The sequence below is a fragment of the Cygnus olor genome, chromosome 2 (genome assembly GCF_009769625.2).
Source record: "Cygnus olor isolate bCygOlo1 chromosome 2, bCygOlo1.pri.v2, whole genome shotgun sequence".
Taxonomy (NCBI): Eukaryota; Metazoa; Chordata; class Aves; order Anseriformes; family Anatidae; genus Cygnus; species Cygnus olor.
In genome coordinates this window covers 33,325,117-33,342,120 of record NC_049170.1, presented here as the reverse complement: position 1 = coordinate 33,342,120, position 17,004 = coordinate 33,325,117, and the positions used below count along the sequence as shown (strand labels likewise).

General features: G+C 44.0%; 1 long non-coding RNA gene across 2 annotated transcripts; it reads right to left on the bottom strand.

The window, feature by feature from the left end:
* Nucleotides 1-7,505: 7,505 nt before the first annotated feature.
* LOC121066312 lies at nucleotides 7,506-12,976 on the bottom strand. Of its 2 annotated transcripts, none has more exons than XR_005817665.1 (3): nucleotides 10,559-12,976; nucleotides 8,733-8,854; nucleotides 7,506-8,397 (listed from the first exon to the last, which is right to left on the bottom strand). It is a non-coding gene; the product is annotated as an uncharacterized LOC121066312 (long non-coding RNA). The 2 variants fall into 2 exon arrangements; XR_005817664.1 differs by lacking the exon at nucleotides 10,559-12,976 and adding an exon at nucleotides 9,776-10,009.
* Nucleotides 12,977-17,004: the final 4,028 nt, after the last annotated feature.

Genomic DNA, 17,004 nt, shown 5'->3' with positions numbered 1-17,004 from the left:
CATAATGAACCTAAGTGTATGATTGGTAGATAAAGGTTTTGATTTATTGAGCTATGTCAACCAAAGTTTAGAATTACATTTACGCTGAGTTCATTTGTGCTGTTAGAGAAAAGCTTTTCAAGCAGCAGCAGTCTAAGTATTAACTAGGTGGTTGCACAAAACTCTCATGCAAAAGAGAGGAGAAAGATAAAATTGCTTTAAAGAAAAAAAGTGAAACAAGAATTCATCTACTTAGGTATGCTAGCACTGTGTCTTATTACCAGTCAAAAGTCATTGACTAACAGGAATATTAAGGCAAACTGTTCCTGAAAATGAAAACAGAATCTGCAATCCAGTCAACAGATGCAAATTACTAAGTCATTTTTGCAAACAGATATTTGGAATAGCTTTTTACAGGAGACATATTTAAGTAGGGAAGTGTATACACTGAAATTACTTAAGTCAATCTGTTTGCTATTTAACAGCATATTCTGAAGATCAGGTATTCTGATGACTAAAATATTGATAATATACATTTGCATAGCACCAGTGATCTGGAAGAACCAGACCTCAAGGTGATTTAAAGATTGTAGGTCTGACTATATCCCTGAAGCCTCCGAAGAGAATGGATGAAGCATACAGAAGTATAAATATAGAGATAGCTGGTACCAGTTTGTGCTTTTGCTGCTGATTCTAGCTAGAACAAGATCATACTGCAGGTAAGCCACACCAAATACATCTTAATGCAGAAGCAGGCAAGAAGAGGAACGTATTATATTAAAAATTGAAGCTCTGCTTCAACTGGAGTCTCCATCCCATCAATAAATGCTAATGCATAGAAAATAGCAGTGTCTATATGGGACAGAGTGAGAATTCAGAAAAGAAGAGAAATGAAATTGTAAATTCTGAAATGCTTGTATTGTACATAAATGTTCTGCAAGATGCCTTTGAGAAGCTTGGAAAACAGCAACATAAAAAGGCTTGGTGTTCATGTTCCTAACTGTTTATTCATCTTCTGTATCCACAGCAAGTGCAGCAGTATCACCAATGAGTCACCAACTCCCCTTACTGTCAAAGAAAGTTAGGCTAACTTAAAACTTTTGCCTGATTCAAGGTGTGCTGTGAGACAGAGTATCTCTGAGGTATTCTTGAGATCTTCTGATGGATGTCTCAGTGCATGACATTAACAAAATATAGCAGCTTCCCCCCTTTCCTCCCCTCCCCAAAAAGACACAAAAAGACAACTGTTTTGATATATTTTTTCAAACTGTGAGAACTAAAGGGGAGAGGATTTATTAAGAACTTTTCTGACACAGTACAGGATCAGTCTTAAAGGATAGAGACCATCTTGCAGAGTATTTGTATTTCAAATACTTATCTTGGGTTATTTATATTCTTGTCACTCCCCCACCCCCAGCTAACATGGAGTCAGATTCTATTCTCAGTTAGCCCAATGAAAGTCCACTGAAATCAATGGAATTACTTTGGATTCACTCCAATGTAACGGAGAACAATGGCACTGAACATCACTATTGTGCTTTTGCACCTAAGCTGCTCCTTCAAATCAAGTATTTAAAGACATTCCTGCTCTTTAATTTCAATGAAAATACACGTTTTCTCTTCACCTGAAAATTTCAAGTGAATAGCAATGTCCTGTTTACAGATGTATTCTCTTCCAACATGCTTGGTAAATAGTCTAAATTGACCTCCCTTCCCCCCCTCCTTGTACCTGGTTCCAGTCACACTCAAATCATGTTACTTATTATTCCTACTATGAAAATCATCAAATACAGTAGGTAAAGATTTATTGTATCTCTTTAAGAAATAAATAATTCATTGAATACATTATATGGAGTATTGTAGACTTTCTGAAAATCAACCAGATAGCTATTTCTTGCAGCTTATCTGGTTTAGAATGCTTTTAATCTTGGAGTAGATAATAAGTTATGTTTCTGGAAGAAAAAAAAAAAAGTAAAAACGAGAGTTATGTAAATAAACAGTGAGGCATTCTCCTTAGAAAAGTCTCTGTGTTCAGCAAAGCATTTAGAAATGTAAATACAATTAAGGGTTTACTTAAATCAATGCAATTTAATATTTTTAATTCTCTCCTGTACTGTTTTCTCTGAAATGATCTTTAAATTAGCTTAATACAAAAATCTCACCAGGAACAGGACCACGTTGAGTTTGGAACCCATCACTTCTGTTATGAAATCTGAGATAAAGTGAGACTAAAGAAAAGGGAAAGCAGATATATTTAGCTGTATTAAATGACCAGCCAAAAAAATAAAATTTTCATTCCAATTCTTTCCAGCACTTGAAGTGTTAAGTAGGTGACAGGTTTGAAATGACCAGATTGTGGTCTGCTCACAGATAATAGAAGACCACAGTGTTCATTGACTGCTCTAGGTCACTATGAAAATCTGAGCTTTTGGTCTTTGATCTAAAGATAGATGACACTAAAAACAGACCTACACTCTTGCATGAGACAGAAGGATCCAGCAGTCTTATTTTTATTGTGAAGATCTCACAAATTATATGCCTGGGATCAAGAAATCTGCTCATAATTTAGAATAGGTTTAATACAGATTACACATTTGGATCAGGTAGAATTTCTGAAAGATTGGTTTTGCATCCAAAGATATGTACAGACAGTTTAATCTAACATCTGTGTTTTAGAATTTGATTGTTGTGGTTGTTGCCATTTCATTATAAATGAGAAAGGTATTCAGTCATTCTGAATGGGGATATTTATATGTAAATATAGGAATTTTTGCTTTGGCAATAACTTCATTTCTGGGATGGAAGTTTACGTGATTCTCCAAATGCTACATTAACCACCAAACACCCTGACACAAAATAGAGCCAAAAGACAAGCCTGTTACTCTGTTCCTGGAACACATTTAATGTCTCACTTCTACCCAGCAGCCACTATGAAACTACACAATGAGACAAAGAAGATGGTTTGAACCAAATTCACCCCTGGAAATCAATACATTTTTTCCCAGGGTGAACTGGGCCACAGGGCTGTGATGTGTAATTGGTTACTGTGTTCACTGGCACAGAAACCTTTTGCATCTTCAGGAAGGGAACATGGAATCACAGAGATGATCACACAAAATATTTATGTTGAAAGTATGTTCTTATTGCAGATCTAAGCCCTCTAAACTTCCAAACAACCAGAGTTAAGCTTGCCTTTGCAACTTTAATTTGAGCTCATTGCACATATGCATGATAATAAGTCTTTAACTGCACAGACACATACATCATTCAGTGCATAGGATGGACGATGCTCCCTGAGTGAGCAGCTGTTCAATATTCTTTTTATTCTTATCACTCAATATGTGGCTCCATGCCTTCCTTACTGCACATCATTCAAGCCCTGTGTAGAATACTGAATTATTAATATCTTTATGGGTGTTTCTACAGCATTCTCTGCTAGGGTATCTGAGTGCTTCCCAAACACTAATTAATTTATCTTTAAACCTGCAAAGTGAGACTGTACTATTAGACCCACTTTACAGATGGGGAACTGAAGTGCTGAGCCGTTATGGTCAAGATTGATGAACATGTCCACTAATTTTGGGCCCTCAGTACGATGTGCTTAGAGCCAGATTTCCAAGATGCTTAGCATTTTTATGGTACTTCATACATTTGAAGCACAAGTCCCATTGATTTCAGTAGCATCTGTGAATACTCAGCACTTCTGTGAATCAGTCCTGAGTAAGTTGTGCACTCAAAATATGGAATACATATCAAGTGGCCACCTATGAAACGTCTGCTTTAATCACATGAGGATCCCGAGACTACAACAGGAACAAAATCCAGATAAACAAGAGGTCACTTCTAGCATTATGACTCTAGGAGAATCCTTCCATTCACTGTAACATTCAGCTGTTCTCACCCAGGGAGCTTGCTTTCTCTATATATATATTCTTGTTTCACTTATGACAGCTTCTTATTTTTTACAATATTCCAGCAGGTAAGACCCTCTTATGTTAAACCACACTAGCTCATTTCCTGAGAAACCCCATGCCTGTGCCTTCAACAAAGTGGAAATGCTGTAGAAAAAGCTGAGAGTGACTGTGTATTTAAGATTGATTCATAATATTAAGGGGGATAATTAAGGCCACCAAGGAAAACTTCAATGTGCCATTTTCTAACCTCTCAGTTGAATGCATGGCCCTGAAACTTTTTAGAGTTTAGATTTTTAGTATACAGGTTTTTTTTAGCTGCCTTTCTTTAACTTCCTGAGTAAACACGATTTCTGCTCTGTAGATCCACACTGCAGCCAGGGTGAATCTTTCACAGGACTGGTTTACAACACCACCTTCTACAAGTCAAGAAAACATAGGGGCAACAACAATGGTAGCTGCTGACCTCCATATGAAGCCACCACAGGAGTGCACACAACATCTTGCCAGTAGATTTTACATCTGTTTATTTTGCAGCTGTGAAATTTTGAGACAATCTTGAGAGGAGTGTGTGCTAGCAGTGTCTTTCTCCTAATATAGCCCTTGCGCTCCTACCTTTCATATTTTAGTGTCCATCTAGCCCTATTCAACCAAAGAATTGTAACATTCTTAAAAATAGCTAAATGAAACTGATAGAATTGTAAATTCTGAAGCATTTTTTTCTTTAAATTTTTGAAAGTTTTAAGATTTGGTAGATCCCTAGTATGTAAAATTTCCCAATTTAATGGAAAATTTATCAACATTATAAGAAGCCCAAGAAGAGAGACTTAGAATAGAAACTCTTGAACTCTCTTAACACCAGAATATGGGGTGGGGGTGGGGGGGGTGGACAACAACAATATATTTATTCCTGGTCAAATTATGACTGTTCTCATTGGTTTTTTTTTGGTTTTTTGTTTTGTTTTTTTTTTACATTGCTACTCATATCCTTTTCACAATCAAAGACAAAATGATTTATACCTTGATAGCTACAAGCTTTGTGTGTGTTTTGTGAAAGACAGAGAGAGAGAGAGAGAAAGAGAGATTGCTTTACATCTAGCCTTGTTTTATATTTGTCTACTTGGTGATTTTCACTCTATTTTGTAGCCTGATTATGTCATAAGGAACATACAAGCTTTGCATTAGGATGCATTTAATACTTACCCAGAGAGGCAGCCTGTGACTAGGCAAGGATTTGGCAGCTATAGCCACTGTACTCTGCTTCTTAGCAGCCTGTTGAAACTCTAATGACGGATCTAATAAGCCAGAAGTATTAGAAGGTCAGAGTGAACAACATTGCTCAGTTTGACCTTCCATTATTTATGGTTTGTCACATCAGCTATCAAAGCTCCAAGCAAGGGGCTGATAAGGAGCTGAATCAGCAGCACAGGCATGACACCGCAACATTCTCACATTGTGTGAGTAGTGACCCTGCGTTTTGGTGACCTGTGCAACCACCCATGACACACGTCCCTAAAGGTGGTCCCTGCCTGTTCACTGCTTCATGTAGAAATGCTTTCTGTGAAGCTGAGGGTTAACAATACAGTTGGCATTCATTCAACTTTTTTTTTCTTTTCCTTAAAAGGTCTAAACCCACAAATAATCTTTGGACTCAAGGGCTCCTCTTTTCTTAACAGATATATTTTCACCCTGTTCAGACCACAGTTTAACCATTAGCTAAATTATGTTGTGCAAAAAGTACAAATGTAGTCTAGAAATCAGGGGTAATCACAACTCCTTCACCTCAGACAGAGGGAGCTCACCCAAGCAGCATAATTGCTTGAGGGAGCTGGAAAGAGTGATTCACAGCCTAAGGTAGACTCCTGTCTGCATTTTAGTACAGATCAAAAAGGATTGGAGTAAGATTGAAACAATTCAGTTGGTGAATTATGCAGTCTTTGGTATGATACAGTTTCATTGGTATCACTGAGACAGCAAAAGGTCATCTACTGGAATAACTTCCATAGGGTAGTTGTCCAGCTGTGGGATGGCATGGATACAAAAGACTGAGAAACCAGTGATCCAACTGTGATCCAAGCTGGAGATTGATGTGAGACCGCTGTCTCAGTAATAGGCATTTCAAAGTTTTTTACTTGTATGTAGATCAGGGTAACTATGTTAATAGCCCTATTTGCCTTGTTGCATTATTTTTTATAATTTATAAGTGATAAAGCAAATTTGAATGTTGCTTTAAAGGATCCTAATGTAATTGATAGTGGTAAGAAATTTTCCTGGAAGCTGTCTGACAATATAATCTTAGTCAGGTCATTAAAGGCTGCAAATTTGTCTCTGTCTACTTCACTTAATTTAATCAATCAAGAAAACACACCTTTGAAGGTTGCCAATCCAAAGCACAAACTACATGTCATAATTAATACGGAATATAAGTGTGATTCCTTTTCATAGGACAAAGACAGATGCTCTGAGTTACTTCAGTTTCTTTATACTCATTAAACTCTTCCTAAGCTTATTAACTTTCAGGACCTGCCTCCCTGGAAAGATTTAGGGGTGGTACTCAGTCATAATACCCCAGGGCTGGTTACAATATTGATAAATCTTGCAATTTTATTGTGAGTGTCATAATATTTGGTGTTTGTCCCAAGCTCCAGATCTGAGAACAAAATGCTCTTGCAAAAAGCTCATCTCTCATTAAAAAGGCATAACAACAAAACAAAATTCTACTGTGCAGTCTCACCAAAAAAAAATTTAAAAAAATAAAAAAGGCTTAACATGAGTGCACTCCCCAAACTCATAAACCAGAAGGAAAATGCAAAATATTTAATTTGTATCATCTCATGAAAAGGCTGTGCAAAACTGGCAATGGTCTGTTTGCCTTCTGTTCTAAAGCCCAGGAAAATTTCTATACACAGTGATCTGGAGAAAACTTACTGGGATATTACCACTGGAAAATGAAATTTACAGGCCAGAGTTGACTTACTTTATGATTCTAACAGGGCTGTCTTTTCTGAGCAATGAGAAAAAGCCAACAGCTAATTCAGCTACTTGTTGGTTCCCCCAGCAGACACAAGTAGAAAGATGTCCCATCTTTGGGTAGTCTAGCGACTGTCCTTCCTTTAAGCGACTGTCCTTTTGATTAAAAACTTACTTCTGGATATCAGATTCCAACACTATGGAGACAGAAGAGCAGAAACCTGTACACCTAAACAAAAAACACCAAATCAATTGCTGGCTCCAAAAATTGGGGGGCTAGATGAAGACAAGTACGTCACTCCACACAGCACAGAGACAAGTTTGGCCGGTATGTGTAAAGAGAGGAAACAGAAGGCATCTGTTTCAGTTCCAGATCCAGACAGACTGAGGGGGAAAGGAGGAGTTCATAATGCATGACTCTCTTCTTCAGCATAGATTTCCTATTTCTGTTTTTGTTTTTGTTTTGTTTTCTGAATTCTGCAATAGCGCCTGTGGACCTAAGCCTGTTTTTCTATCCATAAACAGCAAATACCAATAATGATTTTTATTTGATCTTTTTACGCAGGCTTGGACATCATTTCGCAGTTGGTGATGCCACGTTACAGTCTTCCACAAGTACAATCTGATATGGTATATAGCCATGGTCCAGCAGTTCTCATCATTCTAGCACTTGCTAACAGTAAATTCCTTGGAGTTAGACTGGTGCATCTGCAGAAATGTAACTCATTTATTTTTAATTAGAAAATCCTAAATGGATCAAGACCAACTTTGTTGAGAAACTGCTTCCTTTTTGCTGTCATTCTTCCGTGCCTATGATCAGCAGGTAAACATTAAGTAACATGCTTGAATCTAAGTAGGAGGTAACAGCATGACTGTGCAGCTGAGCTGTTCTTTCAGCAGCAGCCATGGATGCAAGCCAAATCGAAATCACCCGTAACCACAGGCTAACCATCACCATAGGTGTGACAGGGAGCCTGAAGGCCTAACATCAGACTGTAGATTACCCTGGACAGCAGAGCTGGGTCTCACAATGCCTAAAACCCTCTGAGCAATCTGCGCTTTGTGATGCTTTCCCCAGATCTTGGGACTGTGAAGTTTAAATTGCAGGTGAGAGAGCTGCATACCTAAAGCAATTGCCACTGGTTGGGACTCTGAGTATTACTGCAGTAGCTCTTAATTGTTGTTATAAGAAAAGTAACATACAATCTACTATTGACTCCTAGTTTGTTATTGGAAGAGAATAGTATAATTCACTCAATAAATGACTTGAAATTCCATTATATTTTTTGCTTTTGACTAATTTGCTAGATATTAAACCAATGAACCAGTGAGGGTATGTGTTGAAACTTTTTTTGTGTGTGTGGTAGCATATTCTTCCCAACCTCTTCCCCTCCTCCCCCTTCCTTTCCCTCTCTCTTCTTCTCCATACAGACATATCTCAATCGATGTCATTTTTGAGCTTGCAAGGAATACATTAATTTACATCGCTTGTTTTCATCTTCATCCAGCACTCAGCACTTCTAGCATAACTCCCAACCTGTAAGAATAAATATTTTCTGCTTTACACTCATGTATAAATCTGCAATTTTCATGTCCATATGCCATACAACTATGTATAAATCATTGCTAACCACTTTAAATACAATTAAAATGCATTCTATTAACAAACGCAAGTTAATAATTAAAAAATTATAAATTAAAAAAAAAAAAAAAAAAAAAAAAAAAAAACAGGAGGATTGAATTTCCAAAGACCATTTAAACTGCAAATTCTGCTATTCAAGCAGTGGGAAAACAATACAATTACATGCAAGAGCTTGTAGAGACTTGCTTAATGCATGATGAACACGCTGACCAAACACTCAGTCCTCCTACCTCTCTATCCCAGAAGTATCTGAAAGGAACAGGACAGCTGTAGTCTTCCTGATTTTGGGCCATCGCAGAGAATGGGATGACAGATGTTGAGCTATTCTTTCAGTGCAGGCGGGAACTCCTCTCTGTCAAACAAAGAAGATTGACAGTCTCAGAGCCCAGTTTATTTGTATAAAAAAGCCAGCTGCTTCTGTAACAGTTGCAGGCAGTATCCCTAGCGTAGCAGAAAGTAGATGAATACATTAATAACTACGAACATGATGTTATCTGTTGAATGATTCTGTGGAAACAGTAATTCCACCAAAAAAAAAAAAAAAAAAAAGCATAGACTTAATGTCAGTTTCCCCCACAGAGTGAAATGTGTCATTACTGCTGAACATACCAGGTTCCTAAATTTGTATTTAATGCCATCCTCAAGTTTTGTGTAATATCTTATTAGTACTTACCGCTGCTGTACATGAAACCCTGACTGCCTTATATACAAAGAAATAGTTTTAAACTTTTTGCCTAGAGGACAAGATTTTTCAACGTAAACAGATTTCTAATTTACCAATGAATGGACTTTAACCACTTCAGAAAATCCATTTAGCTATTCAATATCTCTTTTATCTACTTTTAATATAGTGTGATACAAGGTGATATTTAAAGGGTACTTCTTCACGGCACCATCCAATTTTTCATTAGCCAAGAACGTCGAAGGAACAAATAGTTCATTCCATAAAATGCAGAAGTCAATTTTGAATGGCGGTATTTGAAAAATACCGAGTCAGCATACAGACGAATTATGTCCCAATTACAAACATTTAGCAGTCATTAAAACTGCAGATTCCTTTAATTGACGATCATCATACTGAAGCCTACACATTCAGATCCGAGCATGGGGAAGCATATGAAATAATTTTGCTATTATCTGTCAGCATAGGCTTTGCTTGTGTGGAAAAAGAAGGAAAGAAGGGAAAAAGGGAAGAAGAAGGGAAGAAAAGTAAGATTTGCGTGTTGACAATGACAATGTTAAGAACTCTTGTGCTCTGCAGTCAGCATCGCACCAAGGCCGCCTGGGGGAGGAGGTACGGAAGGTAGGCCCGGGCTGTGTGTGCAGCTCTGGCACTAGGATTAATGCAGAGAGCCCCGGAGAAGCCCTGGTGCAGCCGGGAGCCCACAGAGCGGGGCGAGCCCCCAGCCCCACGCAGGGCGAGCGGCCTTTTCCAGCCTTTTGGGCTTTCCGCGCCTCCCGGAGGAGGCCTCGGCCCCGCGGGGGGACCCGGGGCGGGCCGCGTGTGCGCGGGGCGGACCGGGGCCCTCACCCCGCCCGCCCCAACCGCCCCCCGGCAGCTGGACCAGACTCGGCCGGGGCTGGCGGCGGAGGCCCGGCCTCCCCCGCCCCACTCCCCGCTCCGCGGCCGCCTGTGAGGGCGCCGCTCCCGCCGAGAGGGCGGAGCGGGGCGGGAGCGGGCGGTGGGGGGCGGAGGGGGGCCGGCAGGGGAGGGCCGCGCTCGCCTCGGCCTTTTGTGCTGCGCCCTCCCCGCCTGTCAGCGCGGGGGGCGAGCGTGATTGAGAGGGAGGGTCGCGGCCGGCCGGTGAGGAGGGCGTGTGAGGGAGCTCCGGGAGCGGGCAGGGCGCCGAGGGGCGGCTGAGGGGCTCAGCCACCCTGAGGAGTGGCAGGATCACGGCTGCCGCCCCACAGACGGCCCGGGCCGGGCAGGTGTGAGGGTGCTGCTTCTGCACACGCTGCGTCACCTCCACCTCGGCCTGAGTGTCTATCTAACTGTTATTTTTTCCCCACCCAGTGACAACCCCGTCTCCCACTGTGGAAAAAAAAGTTATTTCACCTTTTTATTTGCCCTTTCTGTAAAACAGGCAACTTCAGTGAAGTCGGGCTGAGACTTTGCTCCGTGTCTGAAGAACGATTTTCCATCAGCACAATGAGCGGCCTTTCAGAGGAGCGACAAGTTTTACTGCCAGCCGCATCCGCCTTGCTGAGGGTCGCTGCGGCCTTTTATCTTGTAGCTCTTGTGCAGCGCAGTTGTTAGACAATTAGCTAAACATACCGGGAGCAATGGCATTGGCCTCTCCTTGTGCAGGCCTAAATGCTCGGAGCCTGCCGGATCTAAAATGTCAGCCCGTGTGTTCGTTTGGGAGCCGAGCGCCCGGGCTTTGCACCGCTCTGACCGCTTCTGCCATTTCCAGAGGCCGCACTGCGCCTGGTGTCCGTCAGAGACCTCTTCCCCTTCACTGCTGGACCGATTATGTTTTTTTTTTTCTTTTTTTTTTTTTTTCCACTTAGTTATGACAGAAATGCTGGATCCAAAGGCATTCAGAGCTTAGTGCTGGTTTAAACGACACCTGTTTGTCCACGGTTGTCGGGTATACCCTGACACCCTCTTGACAGATACTGCAAGGAATAGGGCAGTGATGCCTATCCACAGGGAGAGAAACAGCCCCGTGTTTTGGATCTCGGTGGAGACAGACTCCTCTGAGAAATTTTCTGGGCATCACAAGCCAGCACGATTAAAAAAATAAATAAAAATGAACTTTTATCTGAACAGGCACAACATAATAGACAGATTCACACGAGAAATCAAGATCTCCTGCTCACTTCATGGCTCCTGAAGTTTCCTTCCAGCTCCCAACAGGTCTATAGAGCTATTCTGCTCCTTCAGTTCACAGGTGTAAGGAGTGCAGAGATGTTTCTGTTCAGCAAGGACAAATTAGTGGAAAAATGCATCCACTAGGACTGTGAGCAGTGAGCAAATTTTGGTTAAGGACAACAGCACACATCGGTAAATATCCCGGAAAGATGCCCTCAGAGTAGTTAACGGGATGGGATAAAACTGCTTTATCAGCACCAGGTATGTTCGCCCCAGGCACAGTCCCAGTGGATACCTGTTCCCCACGTAACAGGTGAAGTGAAGTGAACCTGTTGATGGAAATATTGAATATTATACATCTATACCACAGGGACTAGGTCCAATGAACTCTTCGCACCGAGCTGGCACAGAGAAGTTGTGTCCCGTATTTGAAACCTTTTTAGGACTTGGCGGGCTCATGGTTTGTTCCTGAAGATGTGATCAGAGGTCTCCTCGTAAGATGGAAAGAAAAACCTGCCACGGATTAGGAGGCGTTGGCAGGCTTTCCTTCGGGACTACCGGGTTTACGCTCCGGAGGCAAGCGGGGAGAACATGCCAAGGTGGTCTGGATCCCCGGGGGAGAGGGGCAGGATCCGTCCCGCCCCATAAAAAGCGACACAAGCCACGAGGGACAAAGAAACGCCGGGCTGCGGGCGGCAGGATCGGGCCCTCCGCCGGGGCAGAGCCGGCCGGGGGCAGCGGGGAAAATGTGTGCCTCTGCGGCTCGGGGGGGCTGCGGACGCCCCCACAACCCGCACCTCGCTTTCGGCTTCTCCCCGGCCATTGAGAGCTTTGAGAATATATACGCACCGCTGGGCTTTGCAAAATCGCCTTTGAAGATGTTTACCCAAAGAGACGGCACTACGGCAGCACTTTATTGCAATATAATGCACCAGGGGAAAAAATAGAAGGGGCTCATTGTTGTGGCTGATAAACATAGGAAAAGCACATGCCTGACCTTTCATTTGTACAATTAGTTGTTCCAGGAGAAAGAAAACGAGTGGTAATTGTATACATTTTCCTAGAGAATCAGCTGTAGGTGCCCCTCCGCGCTCAGGGGAAAAGGCTGCGAAGTTTTCCCAAGGGCTTTTACTTTCCACTAGAGCAGGAAAAAGAAGAAAGGAAGATCTCCATATTTCAGGTTATTCTCTTCTCCTCCCCTTCCCACCCCCCAGTTCTCCCCCTCAAGTGAAAGAATATTGAACTAAAGTCCTGCAACGTTTCATTTAGTTAAGTAAAACGGACTTTTCCTCACGCACTTTCAGTGCTATTTCGCACCTGTAGTAAGGAAATATTTGATAATGCTCAATCAAAACCCATTTCGGAGTTCAAGAGTCACGCAAAACCAGCAACTTAAGCCCGCGCTCCCGATTTGACTGCCGAATCACGTTGAGAGCAGTGGGTGGTCACGGTTACAAACAAGACTTCCCAACCCCGGCACCGGTAGCCAAATGATGTGCTTGCATGCGGGCTGCGAGGGGCTCAGCTACTGCATCCTCACGCCCACCTCGACACCCGCTTGGGAAAAAAAAAGGCTGTGGGATTAGGGACCAGAGACATCGCCGCGCAAGGAGCGAGAGGGACGGGGTTCCCGAGGGTGGGGACCCACAGTGATGACAGTCCCCTAGCCCCAGGGGGAGCAGAAGCCCTCCCGAGGCTGAAGTTTTGCCTCGTTCAGCCCCCCCTAAAGCCCCTTTGTCGAGCTGGTGAGCGATGCCACCGCGGCACTCATCCTGCCGGGGAGCCCGGGGCTCAGTCCGCGGGGTGGATGGAGCCGGATCGGGCCCTTCCCGTGTCGCGGATCAGATCCCGCCCGGAGAGCGTGACCGTCTTAAACGTCCCTCTTCTCGATAGCGATTTTTAATCTCTAAATCACAAAGGGACGCATTCTGTGTTCCTTAATAGAGCACGACGCCCGTTGACTTCTATCCCCTTGACTTCAATGGGAGTTTCGCTCCATTAAGGACTGCAGAATTTGGCCTAAACTGACCGCAATAATTTTGCAGCCGGTAATGGAGCTTCAAAGCCGTCTCTAATTAGCCGGTGAGCAAGAATCGTTAAACATGCTGTACAATTCCTTGTGAGCTACGCGGGGCTGCGGAACAGCTGAGCGGTCCCGTTCACACCTGGAGAGGCTCAGAAACCCTATTGGGATGTCACCGCAACTTTTGCGGAGTCTGCTCGGGGACGGGGTGTTAGACGAGCCCTTTCTGGTTTCATTTCTACTGTGCTAGCGCAGGAGCAAGAGCAAAGAAAGCACGGAAAAGTTATGGAAGAGTTGATCACACGCTGAGATTTTTCCCCCTTGGAAGATGCTTGAAAACGACTCGTGGGTTCTGCAGCTTCTTCTATTTATCAAAGATCAGCCTAATTAGTTTTGTTTATCCATAACCCGGCGCACTCCTCACGAGTTATGCCGAATCCCACAGTGCCTCCGAGCTGTAGTTTGGGATGGGCTGACTTGCACCGCGGTCTGGCACCTTCATTCACGTCTAGATTTCTGCCCAGCAGCTGCCTCAGTCCAGGGGGTGGAAGGGGAACCACGGCAGAAAATCGCAATCCGCTGGCGCTGAATTCGTGCACTTTCATGGCACGACGCGCCTGCCGCTTGTGGACACACTCTCCTTCCCGAAATCCGCAGCTGTAGATCCAGCACCGCGCAGAAACACCTCGCAAAGATTGTGACTTAAAACCCTAATTCTTAGGTGCTTAAAAACGTTCATTGCAATCCCTGCAGACTGTCTATTACCTGTACATTGTAATTTGGAAAACAACATTTTCCTCCTGAGATAAAATATTCAACCAACGAGAATCGTACGAAGGCTTTCTGTCCTTCGAGGCGAAATGCAGGAAGAAAAAATAAATGTGGTTGTTAGATAGCACCAACTTTTAAGGTAATCCCCTAAAATCTTCTCGAAGAACTAGCCCATATGAGAAGAGGCAACGCCCGAAACCTCTAGGCATAGCCATATTTTTTTAAAAAAAGAAATCTGCTTGTAAGTTTTGGTCAGTATTCTAGGCAAAATATGCTCAACAGATGATAGTGGAGATGCAGCCAGAAAACAACTCCAGCTATTTAAACTGCCAAATGAGACATAAAGCCGCATTGTAAAAATCATCTGGAAAACAGGTTTTCCTATTGAAGTCGCTATGTGTTAATTACTGTGATCTGGAAGAGCTCTGTATCTAAACGCCTGGAAGCCGACTTTCACCCCGCATATGTAAATGAAGAAAGTGCTGAATCTAAGCCAGAGGGTTCATGTTCGGATTCATTTCCGTGCATGCCTAGACATTAATATGTGTTCATGTAGGGTTCGTACAGTACGAGGTGTTATTTCCTTATAAAGAAACACCAGGTCTCGCTTTCCATTCTCCTTACAAAATTATTCGCATTATTTATGCTACATTGAGCGATCTAATTTCTTCGTGATAGTCAGCTAATTGCTCTGGCAGGTAATTAGAAGCGGTTTACAACGCAAAGGGCTTTTGCGGTGCCCCTCGGATTATTAAGTTGCTCTGTAAATTATACCATATTTGCCGAAGAGAGGGAGGGGGAAGGGGCTAACGATCTTTTGAGAAGTTCTTCTCCTGCGATCAGAGCCGAAACACGTCCCCGTCCCCCCCCAGCACTTAAAAAAATGGGGGGAGGGGGCTTTGCCAGGGCTCGGAGTCGAATTATTCTAAAGCACGCGATCTGAAGCCCATTTTGTTCGTGCTCACTGGTCCAGAATAACTTGGCCATAATGGCCGGGAATGGGCCAGGTCTGCAGCAAGCTTCCTGCGCCGTGGCAGCATCCAGCAGGCATGTGGGAAAAGAATGGCTTAAATGGGGACATCTGTTCAGTGTTGCTCATCTCGCTCCTACAGCCAGGTCAGGTTAAGGGAATAACCTGCTCGCCACCTTGCCTCCTTCCCGCTGCTCTCCTGCCTCCCCTCCCTCTCCCATCAAGTTAATAAGGCTGCTGGGGTGGGGAAAGGGGGTGGGGGGAGCGGGGGGGCGACCTAATTGCTCTGCCATATAGGCAAATAACGACAGGAAAAGGTGGCAGCTACATTGTAAAAGGAACAGTAAATATATCAATATTAGGGTCTCTCGAGTCAAATCGCAGGAGAGCTGCACAACAAGAGAAGGCTGCGATGCACACTGAGTGCGTGAACCGACACGGACAAAACCTTCCTGGCTGCTTACTCCGAAGGTACGTCTTGCTCGGAGCGCCAGGGATTCTTGCACTTCGTAAACGGCAGCAAGAAAAGATGTGTTGTTTATTTTCTCTTTGTAATTTTTCCCAGGTTGTCACTTCTCTGCACTTGGCAGAACACGTAAATAAATAAATACGTACATACGTGGAAAGCTTTCCTTTTCCTCTGTGCTCTCTGCAGGCTGTGATTTTGGGTGCTGTAGGATTTGTATATACAAGTGTCTGGACAAACCACACATATGTATACACACACATACACAGGAAAGCCTGTATATTTAGGTAGATATATACGTTTATATATAAGCAGCATGTATTTCGGGGCATGACCCGGCTTCAGGCAGCCTGTCTGCTGGGAACGTCCTGCCTTGCACACCGATTTTTCAAACGTTTACTGTATCTTGTCACTCGTTTGTAAAGCTTCTACAGTGATTTGAACACGTGTGGTTAAACCATCGGACCCAGAGCAGCTCCTAGATTATTTGTAATTAAACACAATTCCCAAAGTAACATTTATCTTCCCGAAACTGCGATTGCAATTGTCAACCGTCTGGAGGAGACGCGGGGTAATCTGGAAGCATTACCTCCTCTCCTAACGGAGCAGAATGAAAAGAAATCAATATCGCCGAGGAGAAGAATTTAGTAGTTTTTAACTGGAAGCGGTGCCCGGGAGAAAGTGATGTATAAGAGGAAAAAAAAAAAAAAAAAAAAGGCAGCTTAAACAAATCTATTCGAGGAAGGACCGAAGGACCGAAGCGGGGCTCCGCACCCGCGCTGCGCCCTGCGCCCAGCCCGGGGGGCTCGCTCATCCCCCCGGCGCCTCCCGGTACTTACATGACCGCCTAGGAACCGAGCACGGCGAGAAAATAGCGGGGCTGGGGGGCGGATGAAGGGGGGGGGAGGGGGGGGGGGGGGGAGATGAAGAAAAAAAAACAATAATACCGGGGGGAAGAAGGAGGAGATGCGGATCGCATCTAGGCGCACCCCGGCAGTGTAAATAGGGAGGGTGCGAAGATGCCTCTTCCTCCCCGGGAGCGCACACACCGACATGTGCACAGCGGCTCCCCGGGCTTAATCTAATTACGGGGACGTTTCAGAAGCACGGCCAGCTTGCCTCGCGTTTATTTATTTATTTACTCGCGTTGACACAGGCCCAGACGAATAAATAAATAAGCGCCCGAACGCCTCTCGAGGTGAATCCCCTCCGGCGGCTGCCAGCGGGCAGGTCGGCGTGTGCCCTCGCCAAAAGGGGGCTCGGCGAGGAGCCCCGGGTTCTGCCGGGGGGAGCAGCCAGGCCTCGCATCTCTGCTCCGTGGCAGGGTTAGGACACGAGGGATGGGGAACCGGGAGGGGTTTGCGGGTACCTGCCCCCGGCACTGTTGCACGGCTGGAGAAATTCACGTCGGAAAGTGACGGGGCGGTGGATGCGGCACCCGCTCACACCCCCCTGCA